Source organism: Bos indicus, chromosome 10, assembly GCF_029378745.1.
Source record: "Bos indicus isolate NIAB-ARS_2022 breed Sahiwal x Tharparkar chromosome 10, NIAB-ARS_B.indTharparkar_mat_pri_1.0, whole genome shotgun sequence".
Classification (NCBI taxonomy): domain Eukaryota; kingdom Metazoa; phylum Chordata; class Mammalia; order Artiodactyla; family Bovidae; genus Bos; species Bos indicus.
Window position 1 is genome coordinate 60,803,127 of NC_091769.1, and position 26,988 is coordinate 60,830,114.

General features: G+C 39.3%; 1 protein-coding gene across 4 annotated transcripts in view; it reads right to left on the reverse strand.

Annotated features, from left to right (window-relative positions):
• GALK2 (galactokinase 2) overlaps positions 1-26,988 on the reverse strand; it is a 154,720-nt gene that overhangs the window by 51,953 nt on the left and 75,779 nt on the right. The gene's annotated exons all lie outside the window — the stretch shown is intronic.

Consider the following 26,988-nt stretch of genomic DNA (forward strand, 5'->3'; position numbering starts at 1 on the left):
AAATTGATTTTCACTGTGAGTACATCATAATCTGTTGCTCATTCATTTTCCACTCCAGACATGACAGATGAGTTTGAATTCCAGGGCAGTTCTGATCCATTGATAGTAGCTGCCTATTAACAAAAATCCAAGGATACTCAAGTTCCTTATGTAATATGGCAAAGCACTTACATATAACCTATGCACATCATCTCCTACACTTTAGATCATTTCTAAAATACTTATAATACCTAGAATACTTATAATACCTATAATAGAATGTAAATGCTATGTAAAATAGTTGTAAATAAAATGTGAATGCCATGTGAATAGTTGCTCAGTTCAGTTCAGTTGCTCAGTCATGTCCAGCTCTTTGCAACCCCATGAATCACAGCACGCCAGGCCTCCCTGTCCATCACCATCTCCCAGAGTTCACTCAGACTCACGTCCATCGAGTCAGTGATGCCACCAAGCCATCTCATCCTCTGTCATCCCCTTCTCCTCCTGCCCCCAATCCCTCCTAGCATCAGAGTCTTTTCCAATGAGTCAACTCTTCGCATGAGGTGGCCAAAGTATCAGAGTTTCAGCTTCAGCATCAGTCCTTCCAGTGAACACTCAGGACTGATCTCCTTTAGGATGGGCTGGTTAGATCTCCTTGCAGTCCAAGGGACTCTCAAGAGTCTTCTCCAACACCACAGTTCAAAAGCATCAATTCTTCGGCACTCAGCTTTCTTCACAGTCCAACTCTGAATAGTTGCTAGTGCCCAGCAAATTCAAGTTTTGCTTTGGGGAACTTTTTGGAAATTTTTTTGGAATATTTTTGATCCATGGTTGGTTGAATCTGCAGATGCAGAATCTGAATATAAAAAGAGGCTGATTGTATTTGCTATACCTAAAAGATTTCTCAGAGCAAGCAGTTTCTCCCATCTTTTTATTTGCTCCATCCCTCTCTAAACTGGCATCAAAAATCTCATATGGGCACTCATTCATTTCTGCCTCAGCTTGCTTTGTCCTCCAACAGTGTACTACTGCACAGTCTCCCCACAGCCACAGTGAGGTCACCCAGCTTCATTTTCCAATCCAAAAGTAATGCTGCTCTGTGGTATTTCTATTAAATGCAAGAATCAGGACCAGCATCATCTCATCAAACACATCTTCCTCCAATCAAGATGACAAGGCCCAATAAATGAACAAATTTCTAATCCAAACTGGAAATGTCAAAATATCTGTTTAAGAATCTCCTATGGCTTCCTATTAATAAAATAAGTTCAAATTCCTCAATGTGGCATTTCAAAGCCTTCCAAAATATGCAAGCAATCTGCACATGAAATCATATTATCTACCACTCTTTTCCAATTATATTTGTCTCCATAACCATCTCACACATTTATGTAACCTAGAATTATTTCCTGTCTTCTCTCATATAAATCCTATTGCCATTCAATATCCAGCTTATTGGCTACCTACTATGGCCAAGTCACTGGACTGGCCAACTGGCCACTCAAATCTTCCTCCATCATACAGTCTTCCTTCAATACTGTTCCCATATGGCATCCTGTTTCTCTACATCCTTACAATATTGATAGTATCATCCACTTACTCTATTATTCATTCACTCATTTTTTTCTTCTAAGACTTAATTCAAGCATTTATTTCTCACCTATTTCACTGGGAGTTTCTCCTAAAGTGATCATTCTAAAGCACTGTTATAATTATCCCTTGCTTGCTTGGTTGCCAATGCCTTGATTATCATACTTCTCATCGTGGTACACAACATCTCTAATGACTTATCCCTTGCTCACATCTCCAGCCTGCTCTCCTACCACTAACCTGGTAAACCCTAGGCTCAGACCAGGGTTCTTTCTGTTCATCACACCCAGACTCCCTCAGTGCCTTTAACAGTGTGATTTTCTATCCTCACTCTACTCAAGCATCACCTTTCCCTGAAGCCCTTGCCACCACTGAAATGCACACATCTACCATATAATCCCTCTTCTTCTCTTCCTGTATAAAACTCTATGCCCATTTATCAAACCATGCTTTAAGTATGGCTTTCCTTGTGTCTTTATCCATCAGTCTATGGGAGGCCATGCAGTGCCCAGACCAGAATCCACTTAACAAATACAACTGAATCACATAGTATTCATTATTACTCTTTAATAGTGTCAGGTTTCAATCACACCTATTAATATTTACCCCAGAAAACTGCCAGTCTTGTGAGAAACGGATAAAATCAGTATTTATTCTGTGTTCCCTACCTCACACAATCCTGAGCACATAGAAAGTACTCAGTAAACACCTGCTGCTGTCACTTTCTGAGACTAGCTGCCCAAGCATCATCTGATAGATCCTGTGTCCTATTCCTTCCTGGATTCACTAATGCTAACTGCCTCATGACACGAGGTAAGCTTGGTATTTTTGACATAATGCACATTGTATGTGGCATGATGAACACAATGGAGATGGCAAAGTTCCTTAATAAGCACATTTTTTAAAAAATTAGTAACCAACAGGTCAAAACACTCGGATTTTAAAATGTAAAGAAATAATATACCTAGGAGAAGTACATGCATGATTCTATGAGGACTGAGGAGACATGGGCCCCTACATAAGTGACAGGGGCCAGTGTGAAAAATTGCCTTCCCACAACAGCAACGCCAGGTGGCGCAAGTGGTAAAGAACCTACCTGCCAACGCAAGAGACAAGAGAGACACAGGCTCGAACACTGGGTTGGGAAGATCCCCTGGAGAAGGGCATGGCAGCCATCTCCAGCATTCTTACTTGGAGAATCCCATGGACAGAGGAGCCTGGCAGGCTACGGTCCATAGGGTCAGACATGAGTGAAGTGACTTAGCACACACAACAGGAATAGCAGTCATATTTACATGCTAAGCTCCTGGCATTATCTCTTTTGTGAACATTATCTCCTTTAGGTCTCCAAACAACCCTCTTCTTATCCTCATTATACAGATGAGGGAAAAGAGACTTGGAGACAGATAGTGGAGAAGCCAGGATTTGAATTTCATGTGCCTAACTCACAAGTTTCTGTTATTTTTACACTGGACTTTAATTACACCCCTACCCCTCACCAAATAATATACCCAAATAACATGATCTATTTTTTCTACTACTTCAAAGAGATATGAAATGATAAATGAGATCCTCAAAATTTAAGTATTCTCCTTCTTAAGGGAAAAGACACTAAAGCATCAAGAAGTATATGCTTATTGTTTCTTTAAAAATCTCTGAATGTGTGGCAACAACTGAATACTTCAATGGAAATGTTAATTTTTGCAGACTATCTATCTCCTCAAGATTCAGAGGGACCCAGGACTCCCCAGCATCTGTGTCAAGAGGAGTCCATCAGCAAGGTTCTGGACATCCCCATCCTGTGCTGCTACTTCTCGTGTTGAACTCTGACATGTGTATCTCATTACTAGACAGACAATAACCAAGAGTTTTAATGGAGGAAAACAAAAAGAAAGTGAAGATAAGAAATTTTAAGATGAAATAAAGGATTGCTCACTTTATAGTCCCCCCTGAATGCATGAGGAATTTGGTGGTAAATGTAGAGGAAAGAAACTAGTATCAGGAGCCTCAAGTCTTGGTTAGAGCCCCAACTCTCCTGCCAACTAGACAGATGTGACCCTAGACAGATGGATTAACTTTTCTGAGTTTCCATTTTTTCATATAGTATTAATAAACCATAACAGTTTTCACAGAATTTATTGACCTGTTACTATGTGCCAGGTACTGTTCCAATTGCTTTGCATAAATTAATCATTTACTTCTCATCATGACTCTATAAGATAGATATCTCCTCTTCATTTTACAAAGAAACTGAGACTAGGCTAATAATTACTAAAGCTGAAATTCAAACTCCACTTGTCTAACCCCAGACTCCATACTCTTAAATACCACACTATATTACCTCCCATCCATAACATAAAATATCTACCTCTCTAGCTATTATTGTGATGATCCAATGAATTAGATAAAAACATCCCATAAACTCTAAAGTATATAATTTAAAATTTTATTATTTTTATATAATGAATGAGAAATCACTTGGTTTATACAAGTGAATAGCTAAATTTCAAGTCAAATGTAAAAACAGGTATAATTAATCTAGAATTCAGGACCATTTTTAAACTGTTCAGGGGGAGTCCTCTGGTGGCCTAGTGGTTTGGATTTCAGGCTTTCACTGCCATGGCCCCAGGTTCAACCCGTTTGGGGAATTGAGATCTTGTAAGCTGTGCGGATAGAAAAAAAAAGATGGGGGAATTCCCTGGTCTGGTGGTTAGGACTCCATGCTCTCAATGCAAGGGCCCAGGTTCAACCCCTCCTCAGGGAACTAAGATCCCACAAGCTGTGTAGCACACACTGCCCCTAAAAAATAACAGTTTAATTATTCAGGGAAAGAGAGAACTTAAACGATTCTGGGTGACCCTAGAGAACCAGTTCAACAGTAAGGAGTAATGCAACTCAAGACAAACAAGAGAGTTTGTATTCCATTTAAAGCATTGCAATCTAAAATTTTTTGAGGGGGAGGTGGGACATGGAGAGGGCAATCCCTGCTTGCCGAACAAAACATGCCTATAGTATAAACTATAACTACAGGCAAAAGGCTGGCTTTCCCAGTGGCCCTTGCCCTTTACCTCCACACTAAAAGCAAAAAGGTCAAATACTAAATGGCTATGAGATGTGAAGAAACTAGAAACAAAAGGCTTTTTTGGTTGGTTGGTTGGTTTTTAATTTCATATCCTGTTAAAGGAAAAATTTGCACGCTCTGACAATAAGCAAAAATTAGAGCTAGGCCCACAGCCTTAGCCAGAGGTGGCATGACCTGAACTCAGAGAACCATTAATGGAGGACCTTAAGAGCAGGGAATGGAAACAGGAGCAGAGAATGCCTTTCATTCTGGGTGATGCTGGGGAAACATGTGAGCCTGCCTCGCCCTTTCTATCCTTGGGGACACTGAAAATAGAACCATAAAATGTTCCCCAAGAGGTATAATCAGGCAGAGTGACTTGCAAAGACAATAAATACTCCATACGTGCTTGAACTATATAAAATATCAAAAGATTTCATGAGAATAAGGAGTCTTCAAGAACACATTAACAAAAGCGTATGGAAAGAAGTTCATTGGAAGTTAACTTCAAGGACAAACCAAATCAAATTTGAGGTCCCAATTCCTGATGATTGAAGCTCATCCACTTCTCCTATCCCCGAACCCCCTCCTATACACCCCCTGACTCACACACACACAACACCTCAATACACTTACATGCAACCTGAGAAAAACAGCAAAGCCCTAACCAAGGAGGAATTCATCCCCCTCCCTCCAATGTATTTTCAAGCATTTCAAGAACCCCAGGCATCTCCAAACTTCTAGTCCCTTGTGGCATTTAGCTCTATCCCTTCCTGAGAATCATTGGGGAAGACAATCTGATTACATGGGAAACTCTTCCAAAAGTTTGTAGCCAATAAACTCATTTCTATTTTGACTCCTACCCTCTGGACAGTTAGGAGAAACTTGGCATTATTCATAGATCTTATTTTAAAGGTACTGAAGATAGTTAATGAAGCTAATTTAGCCCTTTGTGTGGTTCTTCTCTTGAAGTGGCCTGGGAAAGAACCAAAAATCACATGGGCTCCCAAATTAAACAGTGTGCCCATATGCTGACCAGTGGGGATCCAGTAAGAGCAGAAATAACAGTGTTAGGTTTTAATAGTCACCAAGAAGGGATAAAGATTCATGAATGTGTTGCCTAGCTAACACTGGATATTCATAAAGACAATAATAATACAAAAGACTTCAAGATATGAATACAGTAAACTTTATTTTTGACAGTTTTTACTAATGAGATTATTAAAAGTAGAATAATTACATAGACAAAAAATGTTCATCATTTCCTATGGGAAGCCTTGCTATTCAGAACACAGACCCTAACCCAAACAGCATCATCCAGCTGTTGTCAACCACACTTAGTGCAAGTTAAGAAAAAGGAAGAAAATGAACAGCCCTATTCATTCATTCAACAGTCATTTAAATACTAGTGTCCTACAGATAGGTGGAATGTCTTCCCTCGAGGAGCTCACGAGACTGATATTGTCTTCAGGTGAACAAGTCTTTCAAAAGAAACTTTCTTTCTTTCAAAAGAAAGCTAGTGTTCCAGACAATGATTTGTCCCCTACATGTGCTATCCACCCACCTCCATGCAACTATCTGCCCAGGAGGCTGCCCAACATGAACTATATTGAGAGGTTCCCATGTACTCTGCTTCCCATTGGGTTCTTCCAACAGATTCTGGCAGGAAATGAGGAATGGTGAGGGGGCAGGCAGTGAGTTCACCCTCATGAGGTCACTTTCAGACCCAACGGCATAACAACCCAGCTACAACTAGTCCTGAGTATTCCCAATATCTCCAGCTTTGTAGATCATCCCTATGAAATAAACTGCCCTTGATGAATGGGTGTACCATCTACTTTTTGTTACGACCCTGGCTGATATATCAAGATAAAGTGAAAATGTTAATGGCTCCCCTGACTTTTCTTTACCGCAAATATTTTCTCAGCTTTCTCTCATGCAATCCGTCTTCACACTAACTTTCAAAATGCCTGGGTGCTTACGTGGCGCTATTTTCAAATTCTTCCCCAAATTGGCAAACCTGTTTAGTAGACCCCAGCCAAGTAGGAGAAACTTCAAGAAATAGCACCAAGGTAAATCTAAAAGAAACTGATGTAGACTAGCTGTGTTTTGTAACATGAGTGATGACCGAGCTCTAACTTGTATACACTTTGTAGTGTTCTAAAGTGGGGAGGAAAAGTAGGTTTTCTTTAATTAGAAAAAGAAGAAGAAGAAGGCTATTGTTTCTTCTTCACATCTCTAATTCAAAGAGATTAGCAACTTTCATATTTTTAACTTCAAGAAAATTTGCCTCAGGACAATGACAGCCAGTTTCCAAATGAACATAAGAGATGCAACTGCCTCGGAAGGTTCATGCTGAAAAGTTCCAGTAAATAATGCAGGAAAGGAAAAAGGAGGACTTCAAATATTTAAAAGATCAGCATCTATGAGGAAACAACACTGAAGAGGATTCCCAAAAGTAAATCTGAAAAACCAGCTAAAATCTAGAACCATCAGAGAGTATGTGCTCACAAGCGTATGTCACACACACACAAAGAACAAAATGGACTCCTTCATCTATATTGAAGAGGACGTAATCTAATGAATCTGGAAAAAGGCTAGTAATTGGAGAATGTGGCTCTCAAAATATTTAGCATGCTTACTGGGGGCAGAAGCACAGTATTCAAGGCATCTCCCTTCCAACTGTAAAGAAAAAGACAAAGACCACTTCCCTAACCTAACTGACCTGCAATCTGAGTCATGGAGGGATCCAGGCTCTGAGAGGAGGCCTTCAACAAGGCAGGAACCCTGTATTTTATGTGAAACAGTTTGGGATTCCAGGTCCATGGGGAACATGAGAAAATGTCTATGATAGGTTTCTCATAGACCTCAACCATCATGACTTGTATTGGATGAGGTTGAACATTCTTAGGTGCCTGGCAACATACAATCTTTAATAAAAGATGATCTGTATGTGTACAGATGTGTGTGGTAAGACTATTAAAATGATAACATAAATCCAACAAGAAATAATAAGATGCAAAAGGAAAGAAAACAGCACCCCATGCGCTACTCTAAGTGAGGCCCTCAGACACAGTAACAGTGTCTCTAGGGGACAGGTTGGAAATACAGACTAGGGCCTTAGACCTGCTGAGTTAGAATCTGTCGCTTAACAAGAACCCCAGGTGATTTGTATTCACATTAAATTTGAAAACACTCCTCTAAAATATTTCCTACACCAGGGCCTTCTTAATAAATTAAGCACATAGGAAAGAATCAGTAGGAAAGAAGGGAAACTAAGAAATGCTGAATGTCTTCTAAGGCAAGATACTGCAAGGATATTTCATATGTGCTAACTGTTTAGTCTCCAAAAGGACCCTGAAATGTCAAAAGTATAATTTCTACTTTATAGAGGAGGAAATTGAGGCTCAAAAAGGTCAATAAATTAACCTAAGCTGCCCCTGAGAAAACCGTAATTGAAAAGGACACATGTACCCCAAAGTTCATTGCAGCACTATTTACAATAGCTAGGACATGGAAGCAACCTAGATGTCCACTGACAGATGAATGGATAAAAAAGCTGTGGTATATATATACAGTGGAGTATTACTCATCCACAAAAAGGAACACATTTGAGTCAGTTCTAATGAAGTGGATGAACCTAGAGCCTATTATACACAGTGAAGTAAGTCAAAAAGAGAAGAACAAATATATATTAATGCATATATATGGAATCTAGAAAGATGGTACTGATGCACCAATTTGCAGGGCAGCAATAAAGATGTAGACAGAGAACAGAGTTGTGGACACAGAGGGGGAAGAACAGGGTGGGACAAATGGAGAGAGGAACACGGTAAAATATACACTGCCATATGTAAAACAGATAGCCAATGGGAATTTTCTGTATGACTCAGGGAGCTCAAACTGGTGCTCTGTGACAGCCTAGGCAATGGCAACCACTCCAGTACTTTTGCCTGGAAAATCCCATGGACAGAGGAGCCTGGTAGGCCACAGTCCATGGGGTTGCTAAGAGTCGGACACGACTGAGCGGCTTCACTTTTACTTTTCACTTTCAAGAATTGGAGAAGGAAATGGCAACCCACTCCAGTGTTCTTGCCTGGAGAATCCCAGGGACGGGGGAGCCTGGTGGGCTGCCGTCTATGGGGCCGCACAGAGTCGGACACGACTGAAGCGACTTAGCAGCAGCAGCAGCAGCAGAGGGGTGGGATGGGGTGGCAAGTAGGAGGGAGGTTTAGGAGGGAGGGGACATATGTATACCTATGGCTGATTCATGTTGATGTATGGCAGAAATCAATACAACATTGTAAAGAAAGTAAGCTTCAATTAAAAATTAATTTTTTAAAGAAGATACATAGAGCAATGTCCCTCTCTGATCCTACCTTCTAAATAACCAATGTTAATAGCTTAGGACATTACTGTTTTTTTTTTTTATCAGTGTCCTCAAAACTACACACATCTCTCTCCCTCTCCACATAGGCACACAAAAAATTTTCCCCAACTTTGCATGCTGTGCTCAGAAAGAATTGTATTATACACATGATCCTGAAAACTTATTTTTTCACTTAATGATAAGTCATGGATTGTGAGAAAAAATTAACCTAAGCTAAGAGTCAAAGCCTGATAGGGTTGGCCCCAAAGTCCACCAGGCCAACCTTGTCTGCCTGCCTCAGAGCATGGAGGCTGTACCCAGACACTGGGCCCTGGTAAGAACGTGGAGCAAAATGCATGCATCAGTTCAGTTCAGTTCATGAACTCTCAGTCATGTCCGACTCTTTGCAACCCCATGAATTGCAGCACGCCAGGCCTCCCTGTCCATCACCAACTCCCAGATACCAGAACTGAATATCCCTTCTGTTAAAATTAAAAATGGAATTGACCATGGGGCCCTAGGATGCAGGTATTTCTGAATCATCACAACTTCACTCCATCTTATCCCCAGGTTAAAAAGAAAAAAATCCACCTAGCTTGATGGTTTGGGGCTTGAAGGCCTTTTCCGTTATCCCTTTCCAAATACAATCCCACATACCTCCCCCTACAAACAGCCACAACCCAAAGTGATTACAATATAAGGCTGACATGTTGGTATGATTTCTACAGCCTAATAATAATAATAGCAGCTAATACATTGAGTCAGACATTATTCTAAGCACTATTCATAAACTACCAAATCCATGAAGGAAGATTTATTGATAAATGCATTTTATAATGAAGAAACAGAAGCAAGGAGAGATTAAGTAAATTGACCAAGAACATTCAGCTAGTAAGTGGAAGAGTCAGCATTTGAACTCAGAGTTTTGGCTCTAAGCTCTCAACCACAATACTATTCTTTACCCCCAAGGGGAGCAGAGGTTCAAGGGTGAACAAGGAACCCAAAATATAGAAGTCCCCAAAAGCTTTCTGGGCATACTTTTATCCATCATTAGCACAATTAATTCAATCCCTTTCATTGTTTAAATTCAAAACAAAGAAGGAAAGAAAGGAAGGGCAGCAAACACATACCAAGGTAACTATTATTGGGAAGATGGGAGGAGGCAAGACAGAATTGGAAGAAAAAAAAAAAAAAAGTTGTTGTGGGAAGACAGCAGGAGGCAGAAGCCTGGCCAGACTGATGGAATCAGACAAGAATATGAACCAAGTCATTGCTACTAAATACCAAAGGGCCTACAAAGGCCTGTGGTATAGGCTGGTGTTGCTTGCTTGGCTGGCAGACCATTTATTTTGGCTCTGACCTTTGAAGAATGCTAAATAATGATGATAATAATGGATGGGCAGCAGGCCTGCAATCTCCGTGGTTTGGCAAGTGTGTCCTGGAACTGCACGTCCCTGCCCGTGGTCAGAGGGACACTCCCACTCCTTGGGGAAGGTTCTTCATGTGGAGTTTTAAGCAGCACTGTCCTGACCCACCCTCAAGGTCCAAACTGCAAGAAATCTGATTGCAAGCCAAAGTGGACTCTCCAGGAGAAGGTAACTATTCTTCTTCCCCCAACATAATTGTTCAAATTAACACTTGTTAATTTTCCTCATATCACTCCAATTGCACAGAAAGGGACCCAACCAAAAGAGAACAGAATAACTTCCATGAATCATCATCTAGTTTGACCAAATCTGTAACTCAGTGGACACATTTGTCTGGGAGAAAGGATTCAATGTGCACAGTATTCAATTTACAAAGCCTTTACCATGAAGTGGGAAGAATCTTCAGGGTCAGGAAATGGTGGAGAGTGTTAAAAGAGTTGTTACAAGGGAAATCTGAGTTGTGCTCAAACATTACGCCAGGAGCATCTACTGAAGGTCACTGTAAGAAACAGTCACATGAATATCATTTTGCATTTGTTTTCAAACTGCTGGAGAGATTGCTTTGTGTGCTATAAGGAATCCACGTGAGGAAAGTGTTTTAGAATTTAGTACCCCTGGAGGAAACATTACCTTCTCTGGAGACCTGGAATGGTTTCTCTGGTTTGATCACAAGACCTATATAAATTACTCTTTCCCTCTTCCGTTGGCTTCCAATAATCTCAGTAAATACAGTTAAACACAGAATTACACTAAGTAATTAACTTAGGGTGGCTTCCCAGGTGGCACAGTGGTAAAGAACCTGCCCGCCAATGCAGGAGACGCAAGGGACACAGGCTCAACCCCTGGGTCAGGAAGATCCCCTGGGGTAGCGAATGGCAATCCACTCCAGTATCCTTGACTGGAAAATGTCACGGACAGAGGAGACTGGCGGGCGACAGTCCATGAGGTCACAAAGAGTCAGACACGACTGAGGGCCACACGCACAGTTAACTTATGTGTGCTTAACTTGGTGTGCTTTCATTCTTCATTCCTTTGCCCTGGTTTTTAATTTCTAAGTTATTAATCTTATTGAATAAATATTCTTGGAGGTATAATTCCTACAATTTCCCATAAAAAGTAAATAGGCACTCGGTACAAGTAAAACAAAATTGAGACCTAACAGGCATCAAGTGAATAGTCACGTTAAGTAGGGCAATGATAATGATGGAGTATATTCTAAGAAGGAATATCATGTATGAAATGAGTCACCAGTCCAGGTTCGACGCACGATACTGGATGCTTGGGGCTGGTGCACGGGGACAACCCAGAGGGATGGTGTGGGGAGGGAGGAGGGTTCAGGATGGGGAACACATGTATACCTGTGGCAGATTCATTTTGATATATGGAAAACTAATACAATATTGTAAAGTTAAATAAAATTAAATTTAAAAAAAAAGAATGTCAAGGAAGTCCAATAACCATATCCCATAAGGAACTAGTGAAAGAACAGTGAATGTGTGAGGAACCAGAAGATCTTCCTTAAACTTTAAAAGACTGTAATATCAAAAGAAGGAGAAAATTCAGAATTTAGATAGAAAGGGTAGGTTGTGATTAAATATAAGAAAAAAATCTTCCCAATGACCAAAATGGTCCAGGAATGAAAAGGGCTAATTTGTGAAACAATGGGATTACTGGGGATACTCAAGTGGAGGTTAGAAAACTATTTCCTATGAATGTTGAAGAGCAGAATTATGCTTGGGTTGGGAGGTAACTACAATAAGTAACACCTAGATAGAGGGTCTCTGAAATCTGAGGTTCAGGAGCAGGAACCTCTTAACTTTAACTGCTAGGGAAACTATAGATTTCTTCACCTTCCCCAAGAACATAAATATTATATTCAACAAAAGATGAAGTTAAAAACAGAATCCCCAGAGACAAAAGGATTGGTACAACTCTGACTTAGGGAACTCATGCTTGCTTCAAAACGTACTTCCAAGAAAATAGATTTCCTGCCCTTGTGGAGTAGGAGAGGGAAGTAAAAAAAGAACTTCATAAAACACTAAGGAATATCCATTCTGGTCCATCCACCAAATGTGGGTTCTCAGACACACCTCTAGTTCCCACCCATCATCTTCATGAGGCCCCTTCAGGCACACACTGACTTGGGGCTACCAGAGCAGTTTACATCCACTCTCTGTGCAATCTGCCAGCTTCCCTCTGCACTGCATGATGTCTGATGTAAGGGCAGCCAGAGACAGGTTCACGTGATCTTTTATATAACACTTTAGACATACGTTCAGAGCTCTATACCACACACTGAGCTTCCCAGGTGGTGCTAGTGGTAAAGAACCCGCCTGCCAATGCAGGAGATGTAAGAGACGCAGGTTCAATCCCTGGGTTAGGAAGATCCCCTAGAGAAGGGCATGGCAACCCACTCCAGTATTCTTGCCTGGAGAATCCCATGGACAGAGGATCCTGGCAGGCTACAGTCCATGGGGTCGCACAGAGTTGAAAGCAACTTAACTTCACACGACTGAAGCAACTTAGCACGCAAGCCCATACCACACACTATGGAGAAGCAAATGTAGTGCCAAGACCCAATATACGCTTTCATGAACGGATCACCTTATTACAAATCTAGAGTATAATTCAAAAGGCAGAAAAACTGACCAAGAATATTTGTCTTTTGGAAAATAAATGTCTGATTGCAATCTCTTTGTTCAAGTTTTCATTCCTTGTTAAGTACCAACATGTAGTCATTCCTGACAACTCCCCAAAGTTATAAATGTCATAACTAGTGTGTTCAACAAAAGACTAATATGAAAACAGAAACACTCTCCTGGATCTAAATACAGAAATGCCAGCCAATAGTTCAGCAAACTATTGGCAGAAGGTTTCAAGGAAGGGCAAATAATTTCTAACAGAACAGAAACTAATCTAGCCCAGGATATATACTCAGTTGGTACGGTAATTTGTCACAAAACACACCCATCCACTTTACACACCATCAAAACATGGAATGGGAGGCATTAACACTGTCTTAAATGGGGTAATAGAAAAAAAGGGGAGAAAAAGATAATGACGGTTTAAGAGATACCAGAGTAAGGATGGTCCCTGGCTGCTTTGCAAGGTATTAATAGATGCTGGACTCTCCATTCTTGGACCAGACAGCAGCCTGCAACATCAGGGACTGTCCTGACCACCGGTGCCTTGGATGGCTCTGCTCACTTTCACTCCCCAATTCACAAGTCTTTCCTTCCACTTCTTCTGGGAGGATATATTACTTGTTCCTACAGCTTAAGTTTTAGCTCTTCAAAGCATTCTGGAATACTCTGTGCTTATGACAACATATGATGTAGTAATTTTGAAAAGTAAGTCATGTTTGCCTAACTCCAACTCAAGTTTCACATCTCAACTTACTCCATGAAGTCTTCCCTAAAAGCTGCCCCTCCCCATGTAAACTGGGTTCTTCCTATTTTTCTTTCTCACAGTCTATTTTCTTCACAGCATTTATTAGTCTGTATATAGATATTTGTGTATGTTTGTTTAACACTGGTCTCTCCCATTTGTCTAAGCTCCATGAAGGGAGGGAGCATGTATCTGTTCACCTCTGTATTTCTAATATCTACCCTATCTGATGAAAATGAATGTTGAATGAATAAATGAACAAATGAATATATAATGTCAACATCCTGTTCTCCTACTAATCTGCCATATTCAAGACAGAAATATCCACCCAAGAAATGAACATGTACCAAATAGAAACCCTGAAACTGCTCAATCACTACTCAATCATATCATGACATTGGCACATCTTGGAGAGTGTGAAACACCACTTACTTTCCCTCTTATGCTTTATTTAGATTCATTCTTGCTTCGACTTCTGTGTGCTGCCATTATTGAAGAGATTGGTGCTCCCCATCGTGAACTGAGGCCCTGGGACAGAAGACCTTTACCCTTTTACTTTGCTTCTATACTTCTTCATACTGATTTTTAGTTTATCTTAATTACATGACTTAGCAACTAAACAACAAATTTCAGGAAACCAATAGACCAATTGTTTTCAAACAACTGGTACCAACCCATTACCTAATTATGGAATCAATTTAGTGGTTCAAAATATGTTTTTTAAATAGAAGCTAAGAGAGTATTCTTGCCTGGAGAATTCCATGGACAGTCCATGGGATAGCAAAGAGTGAGACATGACTGAGTGCCTAACATTTTCACTTTCACTTTTCAAGAGAATAGAATGGAAAGCACTGCAAGTAGAAAACATAAGCATTGTTTTGTGAAACTTTTCAGAGTGTGTTTGCCCCTGTATATTACACGTTATATTGCAATATAAAACACATTTTACATGAGTCATGGTCCAAAATTTTAAGAAACTTTAACTTAAATTAACTAATATTAGGGGAAATCTTGATAGCAATCTACAAATAGGTAGTTTATAGGTCAATGCTTATTTATGAATCCAGCTTTCCTTTCATTAAATATTAACAAGTTTCCTAAAATCTGCACAGAAAAATCTGATTCCTAATACTTTCAGCCTTAAACTATGCTGAGATTCTCTAGTTCTTGATACTGAGGCTAAAAATCTAACCTGTCCCAGAAACAGGCCAAAGCAGTCATGTCTACAGCTATAGGAATGTGGCCCTTTCCCCTTATGGATTCATCCTATTTCCTATTTAATTCCTCTCCTCGCCAGAAAAAGCCCTTCTCAATTCTCCCCTATCTAATAAGCAGATCTAATACTTCTCTTCTGAGCTACCCTTTGAAGTCTCTCCAACTATGATTGAATCCTAGTTCTTTCTTTGTACTCTGAGGTCTCCCCTCCCTATCCCTAACTTACCCTTTGTGATGTAATAAAAAATACATACTTGATTTTTGTTCTAGAACCTAAAACCCTTAGATCCTCTGGAGTGATGAGTGCCTTTTATATGCTAGTGAGAAGACTGGTAACTAGAGGCTCCCACCTAGCTTCAGAATGGAGGCTGGTCCCCAGAAGGAGCAATGCATGGACTAGAGTACTGGGACTTTCAGCCCAACCCACTCCCACACCGTCATCTCCAGGGAGGAGAGAGGGGCTAGAATTAAATCAATAACCAATAGACCATGATTTAATCAATTGTGCTTACATAATGAAGCCTCCATCAAAAAAAAACAAAAAAACTCTAAACAACAGGATTTGGAGAATTTTGATTTGGTGAACACATCAAAGTGCCAGCAGGTTAGCACACATGAAGAAGGCACAGAAGTTCTGTGGTCCTTTCTCACCCAGTACCTTCTCCTATGCATCTCCTCCATTTGGCCATTCCTGAGTTGTATTGTTTACAATAAACCAGTAATGGTAATTAGAGAGTAATAGTAAGTATTCTAGAGTTCTGTGAGTCACTCCAGAAAATGATTGAACCTGAAGAGAGAGTTGTGGGAACCCTTAATTTTATAGCTGGTTGGTCAAAAGGGCAGGTGACATGACAACCTGAGACTTGCACCTGGCATCTTAAGTGGTCAGTTTTGTGGGACTGAGTCCTTAACTTTTAGGATCTGACACTAACTCCAGGGAGTGTTAAAACTGAATTGGATTGAACGGATTGAAGGATACCCAGCTGGTATCTGGAGAGCTAGAGAACTGGTTGGTAGCAGAAAAATGCCACACACTGGGTGTCCGAAGTGTTGTAAAAATAGGTCATATCCCTCCTTCCTTCAAAGTCCCAGCCACTTCTCTATCTCTTTCTTTTAGAGAGAGAGAAATATTCACAGTTACATTTTCTCATTCCCCAGGCTCCAAGACCATCTCCGCCACAGCTTCTCAATTTTTAGTATATATGTGCTGCTGAAAAAGTACCTCATTGCCTTTTCATAAAAATAGGTTTATGATCTGACCTCTGTTTAGTTCTTCTGCCATAAGCTCCTGCTGTTTTGAACACACAGTCCGAGCTCCTGTCAAACTAATTTCAGTTTTATGATAATCCTAAATTCTCTATGCCTCCATGTCTTTGCAAATGCTATTCCACCTGCACTCATTCAACAAACATTTACTGAGTACCAATTGTTGGAGAAGGCAATGGCCACCCACTCCAGTACTCTTGCCTGGAAAATCCCATGGACAGAGGAGCCTGGTGAGCTGCAGTCCATGGGGTCACAAAGAGTCGGACACGACTGAGCGACTTCACTTTCATTTTCCCTTTCATGCATTGGAGAAGGAAATGGCAACCCACACCAGTTTCTTGCCTGGAGAATCCCAGGGATGGGGGAGCCTGGTGGGCTGCCATCTATGGGGTCGCACAGAGTCAGACACGACTGAAGTGACTTAGCAGCAACAGTTGGAAAGGTGCTATTATAGGTTCTGGGCATATGACAGGAGGGTAAATGAGACCAGAATTCTATACTCTTCTCACTTAATAACTGTGGTTGATTGCTCTTTCACTGAGACTAAAATCAAGCAGCAACTCCTCTGGGAAATTTTCATGGCCTCCTAGAATTGAGTGACATACTCTAACTCTGGGCTCTATCATAGCACTTATTAGTACAACACAGTGGTTAAAACATATCAGTTTCCTCATCTCCAAAATGGGAGTTGCAAAAATTACTCATTTCATTGGGTTGTTGTAAAAATTTTTAAAGCCTAGAATACAGTTAGTGCACAATAAATGCTGGCCATAATAACTGGCCAACCAGGAATCAATATCCCATGCCACTCCAGGTTCTTTCCACCTACCATTCCCATGGCCTGGAAAGTTGTTCCTCTGAAATATCTGCTCAAATGTCACCTTATCAGACACTTTCCCACATTCCCCTAAAAGATATTAACACCCCCTACCACTCTCCACCTCACACCCTGCTTTGTTTTTCTTCAAGGCTTTTACCATCTTATGTTATCTTTTCCTTTATTTTCTGTCTCCCTTTAATCAAATGTAAACTCTATGAGAGAAAGCACTTTTTTGTCACTACCCTATCTCCAGTGCCTAGAAAAGTGCCTGCTACAAAGTAAACATTCTATAAAATTTTGCTAATTGGATCAATGCATGCACTAAATGTGGGTTCTTTGAATCATAATATTTTCAGAAGGTACAAAGATTTTCTTTTCTTCACAGTATTCAAAATGACAATGAGTCCAATGAATTGTTAAGATTATGGGTTATTTTTTAATTTAATTTTAACATACTTTTAAATCCTCCAGTGTTTTTTAATGAGAAGGTACTGGGTTTTATAACAAGAAAACTAAATATCAAGGAAACTATAATCATTCTTGATGAAATCACAAAAAACCTGGAGTTTGTAAAAATATGTTTTCACCCATTTAAGATGAGCCATAAGATAGAGGCTCTTATCTATTTATGGCTATTTATGGCTATCTATCTCATCTATTTATGGCTCTAGGAACCCACAGCTCATCAACTAGCCTCAAAACTAAAACTCACACTTAAAAATTGTTCGTATTCTCATTGCCATTACTTTTAGTCAATATTTACATATTTTAATTACAATACTACAGTTAGAAAATACATCATTGATCTTAAATTTCTGGTCAACAAGCAAAAACTCCCACTTAACTACTTTATAACAATATGTAAAGGCTATATAACACCTATCTCCTTTCTCCAGTAGACAGGAAACTAGGAAACAGAAATTTAAACTAAGAGAGCATGAGACTTTAATAAAGTATGAAGAATACAGCTGGGGATAAAAGAGATGTTTCCACCTCATCAAGAGAAATTTGCACCTTTGAACACATTTGACTGAATTCTAATAAGGCGAATGAACCTAGAGCCTAATATACAGAGTCAAGTAAATCAGAAAGAGAAAGACAAGTACCATATATTCATGCATATGTATGGAGTCTAAAAAGATATTAGTGATGATCCTGCTTGCAGGTTAGCAAAGGAGACACAGAGAACAGAGTTGTGGAAGTGGTGGGACAAACTGAGAGAGTAGCACTGAAACATATACATTACCATATGTATAATCAGATAGTCAGTGGGAATTTACTGTATGATGCAGGAAGCTCAAATCTGGTGCTGACAACCTAGAGGGGTGGGATGGGGTGGGAGGGAGTATCAAGAGGAAGGGCATATATGTATACCTATATTAAAAAGCAGAGACATTATTTTGCCAACAAAGGTCCCTCTAGTCAAGGCTATGGTTTTTCCAGTGGTCATATATGGATGTGAGAGTTGGACTGTGAAGAAAGCTAAGTGCCGAAGAATTGATGCTTTTGAACTGTGGTGTTGGGGAAGACTCTTGAGAGTCCCTTGGACTGCAAGGAGATCCAACCAGTCCATTCTAAACGAGATCAGCCCTGGGTGTTCTTTGGAAGGAATGATGCTAAGGCTGAAACTCCAGTACTTTGGCCACCTCATGCAAAGAGTTGACTCATTGGAAAAGACTGATGCTGGGAGGGATTGGGGGCAGGAGGAGAAGGGGACGACAGAGGATGCAATAGCTGGATGGCATCACCAACTCGATGGACGTGAGTTTGAGTGAACTCTGGGAGTTGGTGATGGACAGGGAGGCCTGGCGTGCTGCAATTCATGGGGTCGCAAAGAGTCGGACATGACTGAGTGACTGAACTGAACTGATGGCAGATTCATGTTGATATACGGCAGAAACCAACACAATATTGTAAAGCAATTATCCTCCAACTAAAAATAAATTTTTAAAAAAGAGAAATTTACACCTTTAGAAACACCTCTATTTGGGTAGCCATTTATGTAGTATAGGAATGGACCCAGTTTCATAGGAATGGATCCAGTTTCACCGACTGTCTTGCTCCTTGAACACCTCCTGTATAATACTCCTTCATCTGAAAATATAAGAGGCATGGGATAAAATTCAGAAAGTTTAAGTTGGAGCCCAAGAGGGATAGTCTTTACTAATACCATTACCATGGCAGCTCTGCTAATTCACATGCTTAGACTTATGAGACATGCTTTCCTATGTGCATAAGACAGACAAAACCCTTAGCAACTAAGGAAACTAGCCAAGGATTATAGTCACATTGTCAATAACTGATGTGACACAGACTCCAACTACTCAGAATGCAGAGCAGCCATAGGAGGGAAAAGAGAGATATTTGGTAGATCAGCCTTACATAAAAGATAACAACTCTTTAATAAACATATAAATGAATAACTCCTCTGGATTAAGTTTAATTGCAAAATTGATAGACTCTCAAACAGTTATACTAAATAAAAGCCCAAATAATTATTTACATTATCATCAGCAAAGTATCACATTGCAAATGACATCACAATTTTTTTCTTGATTCACTTAGGCACCAGACTGCACAGTGGGGATCCAAAGAATCAAAAAGGGATAGTCTCTACAACATGGGGGAGATAGCCAATATTTTATAACTATAAATGGAGTATAACCTTTAAAATCTGTGAAACACTGTATTGTATACCTATAATTTATATATTGTTCAGCTACTATACTTCAGTTTTTAAAAAGGCGGGGAAGGGAGGATAGCCTCTGTGCTTGAAGACCTCACCAGAGTCTAGAGGGAAACATGTTTCGAATACAAAATAATAAGCGTAATAGTGTAGTTAATGTTGTGATCAGATAGGCCAGGGAGTTTGATCAAGGCCAGGCAGGAAGTAGGGGGAGGGTGTCCCTTAAACAGTTTACTACTTAACCCACAGTTCCAGGTGGCCATCCCACAAAAGCATGCCAAATGACACGGATGGTGAGCGAGCAAACACATGACTGGTTCAGTAGCCAACCATACAACCACCAGTCTCCTCCCACCGATGAGGCATCAACCTACGAGCAAAGGGCAGCACTGTTTATCTTTTCTTTCGTATAATGTACCAACTAGATGACTAGAGAGACCTAAAAGGTCAAATGACCACTCTGACTTCTATCAACACCACCCACTGAGGAAGGAAGAAAAGGTTAATACACACAACAGCATGCACATGACAGGCAGCCATCTGCCCGTGTCAGGGCTCTTGAGTCCACCTGTTCTCTGCAGAAGCTCTGGCTCAAATCCGACATTTATCTAGACAGGCTGCAGTATAATTTTTATAGTTAGATATATTATTAATCAACCTCTTTTAATCCAACATAAAGCCTGAAAGAATTAAGCCTATGTAGCATAAACCCCTTAAAAGATTATAATAATTAGAGATACAGAGACATGTAAATATTTGTTAGTCAAACCAAATTCGTGTTGCCTGGTATTTTCTTCGGAGCCTGCCCATGTCATTACACTGAAATGCGATATATACAAACCCTGAGTGACTGCAAGTGAAATAATGTGACCCTATATAAACAGTGACAGTTTAAAATTATATTTGCTTGGGTTATTTTTATGCTAGATATCTCAAACAGTTTATTCCAAGCTTAGTACATTTTGTTTTCTAAACAAAACAATGAAGGAGAACATAAAAAAAACTTAAATAGCAGTACAACAATCATTTTAGTTCTCTGACAAATTCTTTGAGAATTTGTGATTTGTAACTCATCAGTAGTTTTCATACAACAAATACACATTGTAGTTATTAAAACACATAATAGAAGACTAAATTGTTACAGTATCTCTTTTTCACTTTTAAAGGGCTTTATAGACTATTTTTTAACTATTATTAACAAAATTAATCCACCTTTGTAAAAAAGAGAATTTATGTCACAAACTTAACCTAAGGCATTCTTTTGGATAGGCAGCAGACTCCTACTTATCAGTTCAGTTCAGTCACTCAGTCATGTCCGACTCTTTGTGACCCATGGACTGCAGCAGGCCAGGCTTCCCTGTCCATCACCAACTCCCAGAGCTTGCTCAAACTCATGTCCATTGAGTCGGTGATGCCATCCAACCATCTCATCCTCTGTTGTCCCCTTCTCCTCCTGCCTTCAATCTTTCCCAACATTAGGGGCTTTTCCAATGAGTGAGTTCTTTGCATCAGGGAGCTTCACCCTCAGCATCAGTCCTTTCAATGAACATTCAGGACTGATTTCCATTAGGATTGACCGGTTGGATCTCCTTGAAGTCCAAGGGGCTCTCAAGAGTCTTCTCCAACACCACAGTTTAAAAGCATCAATTCTTCAGTGCTCAGCTTTCTTTATGGTCCGATTCTCACATCCATACATGACTATTGGAATAACCATAGCTTTGACTAGATGGACCTTTGTTGGTAAAGTAATGTCTCTGCTTTTTAATATGCTGTCTAGGTTGGTCATAGCTTTTCTTTCAAGGAGCAAGCACCTTTTAATTTTGTGGCTGCAGTCACCATCTGCAGTGATTTTAGAGGCCCCAAAAATAAAGTCTCTCACTGTTTCCATTGTTTCCCCATCTATTGGCCATGAAGTGATGGGACCAGATGCCATGATCTTTTCTGAATGTTGAGTTTTAAGCCAGCTTTTTCATTCTCCTCTTTCACTTTCATCAAGAGGCTCTTTAGTTCTTCTTTGCTTTCTGCCATAAAGGTGGTGTCATCTGTATATCTGAGATTATTGATATTTCTCCCTGCAATCTTGATTCTACTTTGTGCTTCATCCAGTCTGGCATTTCACATGATGTACTCTGTTTTTAAAATATAACAGGATAAACCTAAATCATATGATGTGATTCACTGAGAAGGACATCACCCATGTATTTCTTGGCGGGGAGTGGGGATCTGATAATCAGGCAACTATCTTGACACATCCATCTGAAGGAACTTGAGAAAAGAAAAGAGGTCTAGACTCTTCAAAAATGTCAAGGCCATGAAAAACTAAAAAACCTTGGGAATTGTTCTAGAATAAAGAAAACTAAAGAAGTGAAGTGAAAGCAAAGTCGCTCAGTTGTGTCCGACTCTTTGCGACCCCATGGACTGTAGCCTACTAGATTCCTCCGTCCATGGGATTTTCCAGGCAAGAATACTGGAGTGGGGTGCCATTTCCTTCTCCAGGAGATCTTCCTGACCCAGGGATTGAACCCAGGTCTCCCACATTGTAAGCAGACACTTTACTGTCTGAGCCACCAGGAAGTCCTAAACTAAAGAAACATGACAGTTAAATGCAATGATTGGATCAGGAAAGAAAGAAAAAAAACAGAGGAGAAGCTATAAAAGACATTATTATTAGGGCAATTGGAAAATATGGATACAAACTAATATGCATGCGAGGTAATAGTATTGTATCTATGTGAAAATTATATTTGGTTGTGTTGAATAATGACTTGTTCTCAGGGGATGAAGTATTTGGGGACTATGTCTACAATTAACTCTCAAATGGTACAGGGGAAAAAAGTAGAAAAAAAGATAAATCAAATGTGGCAAAATGCTTATGAGGACTAAGGTGAAAGACATATGCATGTTCATTGCCTATTCATATACTTTTTCTATACATTTGGAAATTTTCTTGTAATAAAAATTTGAGAAGACTCACAGAGATTTGTGGTTGCTAAGGGGATGGGATTACTAGATGCAAACTATTACACAAAGAATGGATAAACAACAAGGTTCTACTATATAGCACAAGGAACTATTTTCAATATCCTGGAATAAACCATAATGGAATAGAAAGTGAAAATAAATGTTTATATATGTATAACTGAGTCACTTTGCTATAGAGCAGAAAGTAACACAACATTGTAAATCAACTATACTTCAACTAAAAAAATAAATTTTAATTAATTAAAAGTTGAGAAAAAACTTTAAGTGCTACACTGACAATCCATCTAGGAGTTCTCTGGTGGTCTAGTGGTTAGAACTAGTGCTTCACACCAGTCAGAATGTCTGCGATCCAAAAGTCTACAAGCAATAAATGCTGGAGAGGGTGTGGAGAAAAGGGAACCCTCTTACACTGTTGGTGGGAATGCAAACTAGTACAGCCACTATGGAGAACAGTGTGGAGATTCCTTAAAAAACTGGAAATAGAACTGCCTTATGATCCAGCAATCCCACTGCTGGGCATACACACTGAGGAAACCAGAAGGGAAAGAGACACGTGTACCCCAATGTTCATCGCAGCACTGTTTATAATAGCCAGGACATGGAAGCAACCTAGATGTCCATCAGCAGGTGAATGGATAAGAAAGCTATGGTACATATACACAATGGAGTATTACTCAGCCATTAAAAAGAATACATTTGAATCAGTTCTAATGAGGTGGATGAAACTGGAGCCTATTATACAGAGTGAAGTAAGCCAGAAGGAAAAACACAAATACAGTATACTAACGCATATATATGGAATTTAGAAAGATGGTAACAATAACCCTGTGTACGAGACAGCAAAAGAGACACTGATGTATAGAACAGTCTTATGGACTCTATGGGAGAGGGAGAGGGTGGGAAGATTTGGGAGAACAGCATTGAAACATGTAAAATACCATGTATGAAACGAGATGCCAGTCCAGGTTCGATGCACGATACTGGATGCTTGGGGCTAGAGCACTGGGACGACCCAGAGGGATGGTATGGGGAGGGAGGAGGGAGGAGGGTTCAGGATGGGGAACACACGTATACCTGTGGCGGATTCATTTTGATATTTGGCAAAACTAATACAATTATGTAAAGTTTAAAAATAAAATAAAATTTAAAAAAAACAAACAAACAAAAAAACAAAAAAGAACTAGTGCTTCACTGCTGAGGCCTGGGTTCAGTCCCTGGCTGGGGAACTGAGATCCTGCAAGCTGCACAACATGGCCAAAACGACAGCAACAACAAGAGAACCTAACTAGATGTGTGATATTACAACAAGTAATAATGTGTCATAATTTATAATATTATGCAAAAAAATTGAAGCAAATCAATGAAAATGGCTAAAGTATCCTGCATTAAAACATAGGTTTCTGTGAATTATTCCTAAAGGAAATGTACATTTAAACTTTTTTCTGATAAATTCTTTATCCAATTTTCTTTTCCTAACCATAGCAACTTTATTTGAAAAATGAAAATATTTATAAAAACTAACAAATACTTTAAGTCATAAAAATGAACATAAATATAACTTAAATTATATAAAGTAGCTCTTCCTCATTTTTATATTTGTAGACTTCTCTACAGCATGTAGAATTTAAAATATTTTAAATTTTACTGATTGCCTGAATTTTTGCATATATTTTACAAAGCAATGACACAATTTTATAAAAAGAAACAATCAGATATTCTCTGGATATCCTTGTAACCACAGGAGTCATGACCAATTTTACCTTCTCTGTAACTTACTTCAATTATAGGAGATTATGGGCTTTGATGACCACACATAAAGTTCCACAGGGCTCTGTTCCCACTTGATTTAAATAAACACAGTCAAAATTAACAACTGGTTAATAGCCCAGAATGTTGTCTTATGTGGAATGTTACCTAAGATCTTTGAAACAATTATATTTTATTTGCATGTTTAAAATAAATAAATCAACATATTGGTCAAAGAGGAACCTGGGTGGCACTCATTAAAATGTATCATTTGAAAGTGATACCTAAAAAAGCCAAACTCCTCTTATGTTGTCCTTAGTAAGACCATACTGATACAAAGCAGGGCACCCGAGTATTAACAGCACAACCTGGGTTTCTAGAAGATGAATTTAAAGAACTTTCCCTGTTTATTATAAGAAATGAAATTAAATGGGAATCCCCACTCCTGCTCCCATTATGGCTCCAAAGAAGTTATGATATTCCGTGTCAAATAATTTAATTACAGGGTAAATTACTTTAACATGTCAAATTGTCAAACTGGCAGTTGAATAGTCTACATGTGTGAAATGAAACTTTAGCCAATGTTAACTTTGCCCTTCAGACACCCAAAAAACAAATCCATCTCCTTCTCTGAAAAATTTTACTCTCTAAAAGATTTACTTTTGACAAAATTTAAAAACAATAGAAACTCTGGCTTTTACATTACTCATTTTAGTCACTTACTGTGGGATCTCTTGTCATATAACAGTAAAATGATAACCAGAGAAATATAAAGTTGTAAATTAAGGGTAAAAAGCATGAAGTATACCACACTGGACAACAGAATAGACTGATAATAAAAAAATTAAGTAACAAGGCAACTGACAGTATTTACAACACCTATCTCTAACCAGTGTCAAAGGTCTGGCACCTCAGTAGGTCAGCTTCAGAACAGCTTTACCATCCCGTGTTTTATATTTCATAGCAAAGCAGGATCTTTTCAATAATAAACAATAATTTGATTGGAAATTCTATAGGTATGGCTTTTCCTCTTTAACTTTTTTTCCTGAATGGTAAGGCTATAATCTAATAATGACTATCTATGATTCCCTAGACAGAGGGGCTTCCCTCATAGTCAGCTGGTAAAGAATCCTCCTGCAAGGCAGGAGACCCCGGTTCGATTCCTGGGTTGGGAAGATCCCCTGGAGAAGGCAAAGGCTAACCACTCCAGTATTCTGGCCTGGAGAATCCCATGGAATGTATAGTCCACGGGATCAAAGAGTCAGACACGACTGAGTGACGTTCACTTTCAGACAGAGTGAGGCAAATGGTACTCCTGTCCCTGACCCTGAGCTCCAATTGGAACTCAGATAAAAAATGGGAAAGGAGATTCAACAAAGTCTTGGGGGAAAAAAAAAACGAAACAAAAACAAAGCTTGTAAATCTGCTCAAACATCCAATCCAGAAACATCCAACGCTGCCCTTGAGGGCCACCTAATGACCAAACTTTCACCTAACCTTAGACATTCCGTGGAATGGGGAGAGATGCCCACCTGCCAAGGCCCTGAAGTACCCTACTGTACCACATGGTTCCCACTGTATTATGGCTCTCTGTACCTACAGATGACTCCTTATGGGCAGAATCAGCAAGACTGCATCCAAAGAGTATCACCAATTTCCTCAAGCAGAATATTTTGCAAACCAACAGAGTGGGACTTTATCCAGAGAAGAAAGGTTCAAAATGGCAAATAATAAACAAAATGTATAATAATATGCTTCAGCTTAAATGTCACTCCCTACATCAGGAAGTTATTGCTACCCACAATAAAACTCAGGTTTACCAACAACTGGTAATTGTTTCATTGGTCATTTTTTCTCTTCCTCCCTTCTCTTACTTTAATTCTTTGTACTAATCACATAACCAAAAGTAATCTTTCTCCAAGTCATTCTCTATCATTGCTAAATTTCATTTTCCTTATAGAAATTAATATATATGAAAGTATTTTGCTCATTTGTTTCTTATATTCAATATCTGTCCCTCCCTTCTAGAATATAAGCACCTTGCCTATTCTTATTGCTCTGGGCCCAGTTCTAGTACAGTGCCTGGTTCAATAAACATTGTTGAATAAAGAAAAGTAATGTTATTTTTACTATCCTAAATCCATTTGGTGTTCATGGAACTCTGCATCTAGAGTTAGAAAGGAAAAAAAAAGGCTTCTAATGAAACCAGCCTAGTCATTTTCTAGTGACCCAGAGTACCTCACATGCAGAGAAAATGTACCTTTTGTTAACTGGAATGAGAATTATAAAGTATTATTACATTATTATCATCATCTTAATAATCTGGTGATGGTAACAATAGTGATCATTACCACTTATGAGTTAGGCTATGTATTTATGTACATTAATCTTGGCAACAACTTTACTGGGTAAATATTATTACCTCAATTTTACACACAAAGAAGTTCAGAGGTTAAATAA